The 16,561-nt window shown below is 43.6% G+C and overlaps 1 protein-coding gene across 7 annotated transcripts in view; it reads left to right on the forward strand.

The window, feature by feature from the left end:
• Positions 1-356: 356 nt before the first annotated feature.
• The window catches only part of MATN2 (matrilin 2), a 141,109-nt gene continuing 124,904 nt past the window's right edge, over positions 357-16,561 (forward strand). For 4 of the 7 annotated variants that reach the window (XM_070221595.1, XM_023648749.2, XM_070221596.1 and 1 more), the window contains exon 1: positions 505-776. The gene's annotated coding sequence lies outside the window, so the exon portion shown is untranslated. Of the gene's footprint in view, positions 777-16,561 lie in introns of all 7 variants that reach the window. The other 3 variants (XM_023648748.2, XM_023648746.2, XM_023648747.2) reach the window with 3 other exon arrangements.

The following is a 16,561-nucleotide window of genomic DNA, read 5'->3' on the forward strand; positions in this document are numbered from 1 at the left end:
CCTTCAGGGTAGGAATCTTGTTTCCGTCCCCAACCCAGGGCCTGGTACCTGGCCAGTGGGCGCTCTGTTAATATGAATTGGCACTGGTGGGGTGTTCTGGGCACTGCCAAGTCAGCTCCTGGCACTTGTCACCAATTATCCCAATTCTCACCACTTATTTCTTCATCATCGTCATTGATGGGTGCCTCCTGCAGATCATGACCCCAAGTTCAGGATATAGGACCCCTGTCACGCCTCCCTTCCCCCAGGAGATGCTCTTCTCCCCCTCCCCACCCCTCCGCCAAGCCCTCAAATCTCCTTGTTTTTCTGAACCTGAGGCTCCAGATCCCTGGAATCCGACCCCTGCCTGGGTTTGCAGACCTATCAAGTGGAGCGAGGTGGCAGAGGCATGGCACCTGGCCAGGGTGCCCCGGTCCCGGGGCTGCCTGCAGGGTGGGGCCACTCCCTCTCCGCGCCCTCCCCACCCCCAAAGAGGACACCCCTCCTTCCGCCGGCCGGCTCCCCACCCTCGCCGCGGCGCCGCCTCCCCCCGCCGCCCGCCCGCCCTGGCCCAGAGCCTCCCAGGCAGCCAGCGAACGAGGGGAGCGCTCTGGGATGGGACTTGGAGGCGGCGGCGAAGGAGGAGACAGCGGCAGCGGCTCGGGCTTCTTCCCCGGCTCCCACGAGCGATCCCCGAGGAGAGCCACGGCTCTTGGAGCCGCGAGGAGGCCACCGAGGAAGACCCGGGTGGCTGCGCCCCTGCCTTGCTTCCCAGGCGCCGGCGCCGGCGGCTGCAGGTGAGCGGGGCGCGCTGCCCCTGGGGCTCTGCACGGCCCCGCTGCCCAGAGGCGCAGACCGACCGACCAACTGACCGATAGACAGACAGACAGAGAGAGCTTGGGCTAACCGACGCACGCGGGCGCTCTGCCAGGCCTGCGCCCCAACCCTTGCGGCTCCGCGGGCCCCGATCGCCGGGCGTACCCTCCCGCCCCGGGGGCCCGTCTCTCCCGACCCCTCTGGGGAGAGCGGGAGAGGGTGCGCGGCGCTGCCCGGACCCCACCGCCGGGAGAAGTCAGGCCACCCCCGCCGGGCGAGGTGGGCGCGCTCCCTGCGCGGGGCGCACAGCGCGGCGGCCACCCCGAGTGCCCCGTGGGGGCGCTGTGCCCCGCCACAGGGCCGCCCACACCCGGTCTTCACCGACCTGGGAAAGGGAGACTTGTTGAGCGGGTATCCAGCGTGGTTCCTATTCAACGGGCAAGCAGATTGATTCCGATCCTTCTTCTTGGTCTGCTGGTATCCTAATGCCCACGTATCTGGATTTTGTTCTTGGTTCTCTACGGCAGCTAAAGCTCCAGCTTCCCTACGTTGTGGAGAAAGGAGAGAAAGGTGGGGGGGGGGGGGGGCGGGTATTTTGTGGTAGTTACTAGAAACCCCCGAGCACAGTTCGGGGAGAGAACAGAAAAACAGGGATCCTCTCTCCTTAAGGTCTCCAGAACTGGACGCACAGAAAGGTAGCTCCTAAGGAACCCAAGTGACCATTTCCAAACTGTGGTAAATCAGGGAGCAAGGATGCATCTGCCCCAAGCGCATTTAGCCCGCCTTCCAGGAGTGGGGCAGTCGAGACAGTCAAGAGGCGGCAGGGTGCCACGGTCAAGAGCAGAGACTCTGCGATTGGCTTGCCTTGGTTCAAACCCTGGCTGTGAAGCTTCTAGCTTGGTAACCTTGGCATTACCCAGCTACTCTATGCCTGTTTCCTCATCTGTCTAATGGGGATGGTAATACCTACAGGGCTGTGAGGATTAAATGAGATATTACAAGAAAAGTCCTTAGAACAGTTCTAGGCACAACCTTAGATTAGGTGCTGAGCTCTATCACCTGTCTTTCTAGAAAAAGCAAGGAGTTCCTATGAGCAATCACCTCCTCCCAACTCGGGAAGAGAGCTTCTTCCTGAGTTGGTGAGGATGCAGAATTCCACATGTATCTAACTGGAGTTTCCCTTTCAGGAATCCACGGCTGCACACTTCTCCCCACCTGCTTTCAAAGGGCAGCCTCATGGAACCATGTCAGGATGGGTTTGTGGTCGGTAAAGTTTCCTCTCAGCTCCTGAAGCTTGCCTGCAGAGGCCCCAGTTGAGAAGGCGGATGCTTGTGGCTCCTCCCCTTCTATTTGCCTATGTGTCCATACTTCTATTCCTGTAATAGAGTTCAGTCTCACCCCCCCTGGTTGCCAGGCCTCTCTTTTCTACAAATCAGGGCTCCAAGATTCCTTGCTCCTGGAGTCCAGGCCCAGGCAACGTGGAGCCACCCAGGCCTGAGCTCACTCGCTGGAGTTGCCGTAGCAGAGTCACCTCTGGAATAGCCTGCGATGGTTGTCATGCCCTAAGGTCTCATCAGCAAACACCATATATCTCTGTTCAGCAAGAGGTAGTTGAAATGAGGCATAAGATTTAAAGAAAAGGAAATAGATGATTGTTCCTTGAAAGATAGAGAAGGAATAAGAGGGTCCTTGGAGGGTCTAGAAAGAAATCCTGCAGTTTGCCTAGAAACAGCTCTGGTTTGTGTCTAAGAGAAGGCAAGGGGTGAGGCAGGGGTGGGAATAGAGAAAGGGGTAGAGACAGGCTCAGGCCTCAGGAAAAGCAGGCTGAAGAAGGTGTGATGGATGTAAATACATGAAGCTGGGCGGCAGTGAGAGAGCACATGCCAGAACTCAGGGGTGAGCACTTGAGTTTAAAACCAGCCAAGTGGGCGAGAGAGCCTCCAGTCTTTCCCGGGACTCGCTGCTCTCTGCTCTGTAGCACGTGTGTTTGAGAGCACCTTTTCCTGGGACTCGCCCTCTTTAGGGATGCCCAGGAGGGCTCCCCTGTTTAGTGTGCATGTGGGAATAACTCAGGAGGGTCAGGGGAAGAGGGAGGCTGAAGCACCGAGTTGAGAGTGGAGCGTGTCGTCACTGTTGCTAGTAAACGGTGCCAGGGAGGCCCTGCCAAGGAACCAGTTGCCACTTGGAGCTCCAGCCCATGAGGTCATCCTTGAACCCTGCCGTGTGCCTCGGCAGACAGCCGCCACTGCCTCACCCTGCAGGACCCTGAGTGGGGCTCAGAGAGAAAGGCAGGGCTGGGCTGGATTCCAGAGGCCTCGCTGTTATCAGTAATTGGTGGTAATGATGATGACTGATGAGGAGTGGTGAGGGTACAACGCAGAGCACGCTGATCTTGGCACCTGAAGGACCTGGATTCCAGTCCCAGCCCTGCCCCTCACCACCTTTAAAGTTACGCAGACTCTCTGTGCCTCAGTTTTCTCATCTATAAATGGGGAATAGGATTGTTGGGAGAGTTAAATTAGTTAACACACGTGAAGTGCTTAGTACTGCTAAGTACTTAGTACTTAGTGCCTGGCTCAGAGTAAGCACTAATATTTATTAGCTATACTTATTGTTATTATTATCTGAGTCTCGGTTATCTTATTCATCAAATGGGCATGATACTATCTATGTCATGGGGTTGTTTTAAGGGTTAAATGAGATAATTAGTGTGAATTAATCCACTAGTGTGTAGGATGTAGTAATGCTCAGAATGAGTTGGTTGAAACTGAAATTTTTACCAAAATATCTGCATGTAAAGTCAGTGGCTGAGCAGGTGGACTAGCTAACATTTTTGGAAAGTTCTTCTAAGAGTATTGTCAGAGGAACTTTATCTACTGTGGGAGAGTGTGGCTTATTCCCATTGGAATACCCCATTACTATTTTGGGTTGTTGTATTAGTTTCCTATTGCTGATGTAACAAATTACCACAAAATTAGCACTTAAAACAAAACAGATCTATAATTTTGCAGTTCTGGAGGTCAGAAGTCTGAAATAGGTCTCGCTGGGCTAAAATCAGTGTCAGCAAGGCTCCTTGTGGAGGCTCTCGGGAAAAAATCTGTTCTCTTGCCTTTTCTGGCTTCTAAACGCTGCCTTTGTTTCTTGGTTCCTAGTCCCTTGTTGCATCTTCAAAGTATAGCATGTTCCAACGTCCCCCTCCCCTCCCCCGAACCCCCTTTTTCTTCCCCTCCCTCCTTTCTTCTTCTTCATATAAAGACCCTTGTGGATAATCGAGGACACTCTCTCCATCTCAAGGTCCTTAACTTAATCACATCTGCAGAGTCCCTTTTGCCGCGTATGCTGTCGTATTCACAGATTCTTGGCCATAGACATCTTTTGAGGGGGCTTTATTCTGCCTACCATAGTAGTTATTAGAGAAAATGATGTAGATCACGATGAAAATGATGTAAATTAGAGAAAATAATGTAAAGCTCACTTTTGTTTAGGGCGTATCCCTGCACCTTCCCAGTTAGATGAGTTTGTTTTCACTTGACTTACAGATGAGAAACTCAAGACCAGAAGGGTCAAGGCTATAGGTCAGATCTTTTGCGGGCCCTGGGTTTTCTCAAACTCAATTCCGAAGTTGCTACTTTGCAGACTTTCTCCTGTTCCTTGATTAACCCTCAACTTTTGACCCTAGCCCCTCAGAATGGTCTCCTTTTCTCTATCAATAGCATTTGCTGATTTTTCTAGCTCCTTCTCATCCATTTCCAGGGAAATGAAAAGAACGCTCTCATTCCCAAGGCCTCCTCTAAGAAAATCACCACCTAATGGTATTTGACCTCCCTGAGATTCCCAGTGTCTGTATTAGATTCATATTCCTGCTGTAATATGTTACCACAAACTTAGTTTATTATCTTACAGTTCCAGAAGTCAGAACTCTGAAATGGTTTTCACTCGGTTAAAAACAAGGTGTTAGCAGTATGTTAGTGTTCCTTCTGGAGGCTGTAGGGGAGAATTCGTTTCCTTGCTTTTCCAGCTTCTAGAGTCTTCCCTCATTGCTTGTCTCATTGCCTTCTTCCATCTTCAAAGCCAACAATGTCAATCTGAGTCCTTCTCCCACTGGCTGCTGCTTCTGCTTTTAAGGACCCTTGTGATTACATTGGGCTCACCTGGATAATTTAGGATCATTATTTTTAAGGTCAGCTGATTAGCAACCATACTTTTGCTATGTAACATAACATAATCACAGGTTCTAGGCATTAGGACATGGACATCTTTGGGGGGCCATTATTCTGCCCACTGCAGAGCGCGAGAAAGAGTTCCAAATTAGGACCAGCTGTGCAGCCTCATTCTCATTAACATCCTTTTCCAGAATGTGCATAATGGCCCCTCAAGAGAGAACACCTGTTACACTCTCGCCACAATCCCTGCCCTGCGGCAGTCCCCTCTCTGTGAACCCCTCTGTCTGCGGCACAATCTGAGAGCAATGGAGGCAGCGGCAGTCCTGCACGCTTTGTTTGTTAGGTACATTTTTTATCAACAGAACGTATAAAAAGATGCACAAGCCATAAGGGAATAGTTCAATGGAATTTTACAAAATGAATGCTGCCGTGTAACTGCGTCCCAGAAGGCACCCCAGAAGCCCCGCCTTGTACCCCGATTAATTATCACCTCCCCTCAAGGTAACGACTGTTCTAACTTCTGTCACTATACATTAGTTTTGCCTGTTTTTTAAGTAAACTTTTTACTGAAGTGCACACACAGAACAGTGCACAAACCCGGGGTGCAGCTGGATTATTTTTTGTGAATGTGTAAGCAGCATGCTGATTACTAGCAGACCATTTCCAGTGCTCCAGAGTCCCCTCATGCCTCCTCTGCACTGACACCCCAAGTGTAAACACTATCCTGATTCTTGTGGTTATAGATTAGTTTTGTCCATTTTTGAATTTTGTTCTATATTATGTTTGAAAATTTATGATGTTATTGCATGAAGCAGTAATCTATTCTTTTCTATTGCTGTATAATATCTCATTGTCTGACTCCACCACAATGGATCTGTCCTATTGTTAAGGGTCATTTAGGTTGTTTCCACTCACACTTCATTTTGGAAGACAGTGACTACCTTCCCCGTATCTCGGTTGTCATAAACTCAATGCAAGCAGCAGAGAGTAAGATTATAGGGAGCGACCCAGCTGGAATGGAAGGTTAATGATTGTGTGTGTGTGTGTAGTAGGGTGGGTGGGGAAAATTGTTGAGGTTAGCATTATAACACAGGGCTACATTATGAGGCTTTGAATGCTAAGCTAAGGAATCTAGATTTGATCCTATTGGCATGTGGAAGTCACTGACAGTTTTTGAGCAGGAGCATAATAAGTGTGATATTGTGTTGGGAAGACTGGATTCAGCACTGGTGCCAGAGGATTCAACAGGAGAGACTTAGCAACGGTCTACTACTTCGGATTAGGTTCAACTGCAAGTTACAGAAAAAACTGAAATAACAATGACCTAAAGAAGGAAGTTTATTTCTGTCTTGTGTTCAGGAAGCCTGGAGGCAGTGAGTCCAAAGCGAGGGTGGAGTCAGGGGCCCACGCTTCTGTGCCTTGTTGCTTTTACCATGCAGCACAGCTTCCATTTCCGTGGTGCCTCATGGTTCAAAATGACTGTTGGGTCTCCAGCCAGGATGGCCTCATTCTGGATAGCAGGAAGGAAAAGGCAAGGAGATCATCCCTCCTTCCGCCCGTAAGGACACTTTTCAGGAGCTGTGCATGCCATTGGCCACCCCATTGGCCAGCACGGAGTCACCTGGCAGGGAAGAAGGGAGGACTGGGAGTCGTGATCTTTATTCCAGCCCATCACGTGTTCAGTTAAAAAGTAGGGGTTCTATTACTAAGGAAGGAGGGGAAAGAAGATATTAGGGGACAACTAGCAGTCTCTGCTAAGAAATTTGTGGTCTCTCTAACGTGAATAAGGGCCAGGTCTAGGGCTGTGACCTTAGTATGGATAGAAAGCGAAGGAGACGAGAGAGACATCATGGAAAAAAACCAGACAGGACTTGGTACTTGATTGGACAGAAGGGAAGAAAGATATAGGAGGAATGAACATATTTACCAAAATATGTGGGGAGGGTTTTTTCCCCAGAAAATTATTCCTTGGAATAAGGAGAAAGGAGAAATTGCCCTTATATGAGTCTTTGCAAAGTCTCTCAAAGTACAGGGAACTCTGTCAAATATTTTAAACAAGGTGATGTTTGGGGAAAACACATTAGCCTGAAATGACCTCAATCAGTGCTAGTTTTGGATACATATAGAAGTCAATTGACCAAAACAGCAAAAAAAAAAAAAATCAACTCAGATTTAGTTAATTATTCTTGATGGGATAATTTCACAATTGTAAGGATTGGATGACATTCATATGACTCTTTAAAGAGCAACACAATGAATCAGTTGTAGAGATGGTGAATTTATGCCTCCAGGACATATAAAACAATCCAACTATTCTCGTGTTCTATAAGCGGGAACTGGTGACCAGATAAAATTTCCAGTGACAGCATCATATGTGGATTCAAAAAGTGCTGTATCTCAGATAACTTAGAAGTGAAGATGTTGGAAGACTCAAAAAGCATGTAAACTAAAGTGTTTGCAATATACTGATTTTAGAGAGGAAAGCATTTTAATAAAGCACTTGAGGGGCCAGCCCCGTGGCCTAGTGGTTAAGTTCAGCGTGCTCCGCTTTGGTGGCTTGCATTTGCTTCCCAGGTGTGGACCTACACCACTCATTGGCAGCCATGCTGTGGCAGTGACCCACATACAAAATAGAGGAAGATTGGCACAGATGTTAGCTCAGGGCAAATTTTCCTCAGCAAAAAAAACCAAAAAAACAAAAAAATACAACATTTTAAAACATTGTTTTAGGAAGCATTTTTAATGAAAAAAGCATTATTTCCAAATTAATATCTCATTGTATAATTTAAAATGTTTTAAATATGTATTTGTGACTAAATTGGTACATTAATTATGATAATAGATCTTTGATATTTCATCTATAGCCTTTAAAAATTAGATGTTCAACTTGGCCAAGAAATCTGGAGGAGGGAACCTCCCATCAGGGGAGATAGCCACTGGAGTCACCTACATTCAGGCAGATATTGTATGTGGAAAACATGAGCTCAGCCTTGACAGTTGTTGAGTGTAGAACTAGGGCCAGTTTGATTCAACATTTGTTGATCTTTTATTGACCAATAAATGTGTTTATTCAACATTTATCTGTTTTATAAAAGTTTATTTACAAAATTTGGTACCCAGCACGTGGGGGATACAGAGATGACAAAGTCTGGTCCCAAGGAACAGCTTATGGTCTAGGCAGGGAGACAGATACGGTAAGCAAGCAAAAGAAACTAAGTGCTAGAGCAGACAACAGACCCATTGTCAGGGGTGTGTGGAAAAGTCAATCTTGTTGGGAAAATTGGAGAACGTTTTAGAGAGTGGGTGACATATGAGCTGGGCCTTGAGGAATGAATGCAATTTTGATTAATGTAGAATGTAGGCATTCCAGGCCAACGGACCAGCATGGATGAGGGTACCCAGCTATGACAAGAATCTGAGTTCTTCAAGCACCAGTAGGGGGTGTGGGGTGGGTGTGGGACCGCCGTAGTTAGAGAGGTGGGTAGTAGTCAGTCATGGATGGCCTTGAATGTTAATGTTATGCAGTAAGTCTGTAGATGGGTTCTGAACAGAAGAGGGACAGGACCAGTGGGTGAAGGACCCAAGGCAGGGAGGGCAGTTCTGAGGCTCCTGAAAGAGTCTGAGTGAGAAATGGCAAGAATGGAGCATTGCTGCTGTGGTGGGAACAGTCGGGAGGGCTGGCCAGGTGAGCCGTGCAGAGTTGGGAAAGCCAGGGTCTGTCCACTCATGAGTGTGATAGTGATGCGAGGAAGACATGGAAGCTGGCTCCAAGATTCTGTTCTAAGTGGCTGAGTGGATGGTATTAGTTTGACTGTGAAAGGACCTGAGTGGAAGAAGAGTTTGTGTCTGGACAGGCTGAGCTGGCAAGCAAGGCTTCACCATTGGGTAGAAATCACAGACAGGCAATGTCAGGTCCACATCAAGGAGAATGTCAGTCTGACATTTAGAGCCACCTGAATACCGTGGCCTTGAGTCCTAGTAGAGGTTGGGTTCCCATTTGCCGGCTTTGCAGGAAATGGCGATTCTGGTATTAGGTGAGAGACGGGAAGACGGTGCCTCTGAGGTTGCTGCAGCTCCAGTGCTGTGTGACTCTCCATGAATGCGTGGAGTAGTGACTCTGCGTGCTTGGTATGCTGACAGAGCAGCCTTTGAGGGACAAAGCTGTTAAATCTGATGTCTAAGAACTTTCAAAATTGGGGAAGTGATTTGAAATCTCTTTTTTAACAAGTAGGCTGACTGCCTGAGGGATGGTGGGGGTAGAATCTTGGCTTTGTCACTTAGCTAACTCTGAGGCCTTGGAGAGTGTGTTTCCATCTGTGACTCTTAGCATTCATCCGTAAAATCGGGAACTCGTCCACCTCACAGAATAAATGTAGGGATCAAATCAGATGATAGTATGCAAAATGCACAGTTTGCTGCCTGGCCCATAGTAGGCATTAACAGATATTTATGCCTCACACCTTTTTTCTTCCTGTCTGGAGGCAGAGTTTACCGCCTTGGAGGATGTGTCATGCCCAGCCCTCTTCAGGATAGCAGGGTCCTACTGGCCTGTCATCTGGTTTAGGTTGAGAAACACTGCTTCCAGGTCGTGCCTGTCATTTCACAGTTGACTATTTAAAGCCCAGAGAGTTAAGTCACCTAGCTGAGGTCACACAGCATGTCCTAACAGAGCCAGGCCTGTCTTCGAGGCCTACAGCACATCGTGTTGGCTCTGGGGGAATTCTACTCGCCTGTCAATTTACTTGGAACACTGGTGCTTAGAAGAACCCCTAGTTAAGAGGGTCAGAACAATTTCCTTTTCTCTCTCTTCCCCTACCCCCTTGCTAAAGCTAAATGAAAAGACTCACTGTCCCATGGAGAAGAGAAAAATTGCTAAAACAAAAGTCAAAGCTGCTGTACTTTTTCAAAAATATTCTTTCCATGCTCCCAAATGCTTCATGGAATCTGTTCAGATTGAATTAACCTCTGTTTCTCAGCATAATTCTTCTCATATGCCGATGTATGAAAGGAACTGTTTCTCAAACGTCACCCCATTTCCAGTTAGAATTGGCTCCTGTTCTTCAAATGCTTGCAGCTATCAACGCCAAACTGAGAAACAATTGTTATGCGGCTACATGCACTGACTTATTTTTTTCTTGTTTCTCTGCCATTGCATTTTTCAAAAAGTCTATCTTGTCTGATATGTTGCCATACTGGTTTTATGTTGGCATGTATACAATATCCTTTCCCCCATTCCTTTAGTTTCTTTTAAATAGCTTTTTGAAGTGTAACTTACGTACAATAAAATTCATCACTGTTACGTGTACAATTTGACGAGTTCTGAAAAATGTATAGAGCCACGCAACTTCCACCGTAATCATGATGTAAACATTTCTATCACCCCCAAAATTTCCCTCATGCCTCTTTGTGATCCTCTTTTCCCACCCCCAGCCCCTGGAACCACTGATTTGCTTTCTGTCCTATAGTATTGCCCTTTATTGAACGTCATATAAATAGAATTGTTCAGTATGTAATCTTTTTGTGTCTGGCTGCTTTCACTCCACGTAATTATTTTGAGATTCATCTGGTACATCATCCTTTAATTGTGGAGTAGTATTCCATTGTATGGATGTACCACAATTTATCTATCCATTCATTAATCTATGGATATTTGGGTTTTTCCCTCGTTTTTAGCTTTTACAGATAAAGCTTCTGTGAGCATCTGAGTGTAAATCTTTGTGTGGACATGTTTTCATGTCTTTTGGGTAAATACCTAGGATCAGAGTTGCTGGTAGGGTGAGAAAATATCTCAGTTTGCCCAGGACTGAGGAGTTTCCTGGGATGCAGGACGATCAGTGCTAAACATGGGCAGTTCTGGGTAAACCAGGACAGTTGGTCACCCTGTGCTGTGTCATTTGACAAGTGCGTGTTTAACTTTATGAGAAACTGCTAAATTGTTTTCCAAAGTGGCAGCACCATTTTGCACTTTTTTTCCTAGCATTTTTTTTAGAGTTCATAATAGTTTACATCAATGTGAAATTTCAGTTGTACATTATTTCTTGACTGTCACCGCATAAGTGCTCCCTTTCACCCCCTGTGCCCACCCCCCTTCCCATGGTAACCACTGAACTGTTTTCTTTGTCCATGTGTTTGTTTATATTCCACATATGAGTGAAATCATATGGTGTTTGTCCTTCTCAGTCTGGCTTATTTTGCTTAGCATAATTCCCTCCAGGTCCATCCATGTTGTTGCAAATGGGATGATTTTGTCTTTTTTATGGCTGAATAGTATTCCATTGTGTATATATACCACATCTTCTTTACCCAGTCATGGGCACTTGAGTTGCTTCCATGTCTTGGCTAATGTGAATAGTGCTGCAATGAACATAGGGGTACTTATGTTACTTTGGATTGTTGATTTCAAGTTGTTTGGGTAGATACCCAGTAGTGGGATAGCTGGGTCATATGGTATTTCTATTTTTAGTTTTTTGAGGAGTCTCCATACTGTTTTCCATAGTGGCTGCACCAGTTTGCACTCCCACCAGGAGTGTATGAGGGTTCCCTTTTCTCCACACCCTGTCCAACATTTATTATTTTTAGTTTTATTGATTATAGCCATTTTAACAGGCGTAAGGTGGTATCTTAGTGTAGTTTTGATTTGCATTTCCCTGATGATTAGTGATGTTGAACATCTTTTCAAGTGTTTATTGGCCACCTGTATATCTTCTTTGGAAAAATGTCTGTTCATATCCTCTGCCCATATTTTGATCAGGCTGTTTGCTTTTTTGTTGTTCAGTTGTATGAGTTCTTTATATATTATGGAAATTAACCCCTTGTTGGATATATGATTTGCAAATATTTTCTTCTAGTTGGTGGGTTGTCTTTTTGGGTTTTTAAAAAATTATTTATTTTTATTTTTTTTAATTAAGGTTATGATAGTTTACAACATTGTGAACTTTCAGTTGTACATTATTATTTGTCAGTCATATTATAGATGCACCCCTTCACCCTTTGTGCCCACCCTCTACCCCACTTACCCCTGGTAACTAACAATCTGCTCTCTTTGTCCGTGTGTTTGTTTATCTTCCACATCTGAGTGGAATCATACAGAGTTTTTCTTTCTCTATCTGGCTAATTTCACTTAACATAATACCCTCAAGATCCATCCATGTTGTTGCAAATGGGATGATTTTATCATTTTTTATGGCTGAGTAGTATTCCATTGTATATATATATATATATATACCATGTCTTCTTTATCCAGTCGTCAGTTGATGGGCACTAAGGTTGCTTCCATGTCTTGGCCATTTTGAATAATGCTGCAATGGACGTAGGGGTGCATGAGTCTCTTTGAGTTGCCATTTTCAAGTTCTTTGGATGGATACCCAGTACTGGGATGGCTGTGTCATATGGTATTTCTATTTTTAATTTTTTGGGAAATCTCCATACTGTTTTCCATAGTGGCTGCACCAGTTTGCATTTCCACCAGCAGTGTATGAGGGTTCCTTTTTCTCCACAACCTCTCCAACATTTGTTATTTTTTGTCTTGGTTATTATAGCCATTCTAACAGGTGTAAGGTGATATTTTAGTGTAGTTTTGATTTGCATTTCCCTGATGATCAGTGATGATGAGCATCATTTCATGCACCTATTGGCCATCCATTTATCTTCTTTGGAGAAATGTCTGTTCATATCCCCTGCCCATTTTTTCATCTAGTTGTTTGATTTTTTGTTGTTGAGTTGTGTGAGTTCTTTATATATTATGGAGATTAACCCTTTGTTGGATATATGATTTGCAAATATTTTTTCCCAGTTGGTGGGTTGTCTTTTCATTTCAATCCTGTTTTCCCTTGCCTTGTAGAAGCTCTTTGGTCTGGTGAAGTCCCACTTGTTTATTCTTTCTATTGTTTCCCTGAGAAGACACGGTGTCCGAACAGATCCTTTTAAGAGTGATGTCAAGGAGTGTACCGCCAATATTTTCTTCTGGAAGTCTTATGGTTTGAGGTCTTACCTTTAAGTCTTTGATCCATTTTGAGTTTATTTTTGTGAATGGTGTAAGAGAATGATCTATTTTCATTCTTTTACGTGTGGCTGTCCAGTTTTCCCGTCACCATTTATTGAAGAGACTTTCCTTTCTCCATTGTATGTTCTCGGCTCCTTTGTTGAAGATTAGCTGTCCGTAGATGTGTGGTTTTATTTCTAGGCTTTCAATTCTGTTCCATTGATCTGTGTGTCTCTTTTTGTACCAGTACCATGCTGTTTTGATTACTGTAGCTTTGTAGTTTATTTTGAAGTCAGGGATTGTGATGCCTCCAGGTTTGTTCTTTTTTTCTCAAGATAGCTTTATAAATTTGGGGTCTTTGGTTGCCCCATATGAATTTTAGGATTCTTTGCTCTATTTCTGTGAAGAATGTCATTGGGATTCTGATTGGGATTGCATTGAATCTGTACATTGCTTTGGGTACTATGGACATTTTAACTATGTTTACTCTTCCAACCCATGTGCATGGAATGTCTTTCCATCTCTTTATGTTGTCATCAATTTCTTTCAGGAAAGTCTTGTAGTTTTCATTGTATATGTCTTTCACTTCCTTGATTAAATTTATTCCAAGATATTTTATCCTTTTTCTTGTGATTGTGAATGGGATTGTGTTCTTGAGTTCTCTTTCTGTTAGTTTATTATTAAAGTACAGAAATGCAACTAATTTATGTAAGTTGATTTTTTACCCCACAACTTTGCTGTAATTGTTGATTACTTCTAGTAACTTTCTGATGGATTTTTTAGGGTTTTCTATGTGTAAGATCATGTTATCTGCAAACAGTGAGAGTTTCACTTCTTCATTGCCTATTTGGATTCCTTTTCTTTCTTTTTCCTGCCTCTTCCTCTGGCCAAAACCTCCAGTACCATGTTGAATAAGAGGGGTGAGAGTGGGTACCCTTGTCTTGTTCCTGTTCTCAGAGGGATGGCATTCAGTTTTTCCCCATTGAGTATGATGTTGGCTGTGGGTGTGTCATATATGGCCTTTATTATGTTGAAGTACTTTCCTTCTATACCCATTTTATCATAAATGGATGTTGGATCTTGGCAGATGCTTTCTCTACATCTATTGAGATCATCATGTACTTTTTATTCCTCATTTTGTTAACATGGTGTATCACATTGATTCACTTGCAGATGTTGAACCATCCCTGTGTCCCTGGCATAAATCCCACTTGATAGTGGTGTATGATCTTTTTAATGTATTGCTGTATTCAGTTTGCCAATATTTTTTTTGAGGATTTTTGCATCTATGTTCGTCAGTGGTATGGGCCTGTAGTTTTCCTTCTTTGTGTTGTCCTTGTCTGGCTTTGGTATCAGGGTGATGTTGGCCTCATAGAATGTATTAGGAAGTACTCCATCTTCCTCAGTTTTCTGGAATAGTTTGAGAAGGATAGGTATTAAATCTTCTTTGAATGTTTGGTAGAATTCTCCCGAGAAGCCGTCTCGTCCTGGACTTTGGTTTTTGGGGAGGTTTTTGATTATTGTTTCAATCTCTTTACTTGTGATGTGTCCATTCAGATTCTCTATTTATTCTTGATTCAGTTTTGGGAGGTTATAAGAGTCTAAGAATTTATCCATTTCTTCTAGATTGTCCAGTTATTTGGCATATAGTTTTTCATACTATTCTCTTATAATCTTTTGTACTTCTGTGGTATCCATTGTAATTTCTCTTCTTTCATTTCTGATTTTATTTATTTGAGTCTTCTCTCTTTTTTTCTTAGTGAGTCTGGCTAAATGTTTGTCAATTTTGTTTCTTTTCTTGAAGAACCAGGTCTTTGTTTCATTGATCCTGTCTACTGTCTTTTTTGTTTTAATTTCATTTATTTCTGCTCTAATTTTTATTATTTCCCTCCTTCTACTGACTTTAGGCTTTGTTTGTTCTTCTTTTTCTAATTCTGTTAGGTGTAGTTTGAGATTGATTATTTGGGATTTTTCTTGTTTATTGAGGTGAGCCTGTATTGCAATGAATTTCCCTCTTAGGACTGCTTTTGCTGCATCCCAAATGAGTTGGTATGGTGTCTTTTCACTTTCATTTGTCTCCAGATAATATTTGATTTCTCCTTTGATTTCCTCAATGATCCATTGGTCGTTCGGTAGCATGTTGTTTAATCTCCATATCTTAGCCTCTTTCCCAGGTTTTTTCTTGCAATTGATTTCTAGTTTCATAGTATTATGGTAGGAAAAGATGCTTGGTATTATTTCAGTCCTCTTAAATTTATTGAGGCTTGCTCTGTTTCCCAACATATGGTCTATCCTTGAGAATGTTCCACGTGCACTTGAGAAGAATGTGTAACCTGCTGTTTTTGGATGGAGTGTTCTATATGTATCTATTAAGTCCATCTGGTCTAGTTTTCATTTAATTCTACAATTTGCTTGTTGAATTTCTGTCTGGATGATCTATCCATTGGTGTTAGTGGGGTGTTGAGGCCCCCTACTATTATTGTACTGTTGTTGAGATCTCCTTTTAGTTTTGTTATGTACTTTGGTGCTCCTGCGTTGGGTGCATATGTACTTATAAGTGTTATGTCTTCTTGGTGGAGTGTCCATTTTATCATTATATACTGCCCCTGTTTGTCTCTTTTTACCTGTTTTGTCCTTAAGTCTACTTTGTCTTATGTAAGTCTGGCGACACTTGCTTTCTTATGTTTGCTATTAGCTGGGTATCACCTTCCATCCCTTCCTCTGAGTCTGTGTTTGTCTTTGGGGCTGAGGTGTGTTTCCTGGAAGCAGCATATTGTTGGGTCTTGTTTTTTAATCCATCCTGCCACTCTGTGTCTTTTTATTGGAAAATTCAATCCATTTACATTGAGTGATTATTGAAATGTGGCGACCTAATGCTGCCATTTTATCACTTGTTTTCTGGTTCTCCTGCATTTCCTTTGTTTCTCATCCCATGTATTTCACACTGCCAGTTCAGTTGGGTAGTTTTCTATGCTGGTTTTCTTAGTTTTCTCCTTATTTGTAATTTGCATCTCTGTTCTAATTATTTGTTTAGTGGTTACCATGTGGTTTGTATAAAACATCTCATAGATGAGATAGTCCATTTTCTGATAGTCTCTTATTTCCTTAGACTAAACCAGCTCCATCCCTTCCTCTTCCTCTTCTAAGTTGTTATTGTCACATTTTTTTTCTTCTTGTGTTGTGAGTTTGTGGTTAAAATGACCAGGTTATATATTTACTCTTGGTGTTCCCCTTCCCTTTGTTGTTAATGTTTTAATTAAGCATTTGCCAACCTCTTCTGATGGAGAGCTGCAATTTTCTGATTTTGTCTTTCTACTTAACTCCTTGCTCAGGGTTTGGTAACCCCTTTCCTTTTTCTTTTTCAAGTAAGAGGGTTTTCCTGAGGATTTCTTGTATGGGGGAGTCTTGTGGCGATGAATTGCCTGAACTTTTGTTTATCTGGGAAAGTTTTATTTCTCCATCATATTTGAAGGATATTTTCACTGGATAGAGTATTCTTGGCTGAAAGTTTTTGTCTTTCAGAATTTGAATATATCATTCTACTCTCTCCTGTCCTGTAAAGTTTCTGCTGAGAAATTTGCTGAAAGCCTGATAGGGGTTCCTTTGTAGGTTATTTTCTTCT

The sequence above is a fragment of the Equus caballus genome, chromosome 9, assembly GCF_041296265.1.
Source record: "Equus caballus isolate H_3958 breed thoroughbred chromosome 9, TB-T2T, whole genome shotgun sequence".
NCBI classification, from domain to species: Eukaryota; Metazoa; Chordata; class Mammalia; order Perissodactyla; family Equidae; genus Equus; species Equus caballus.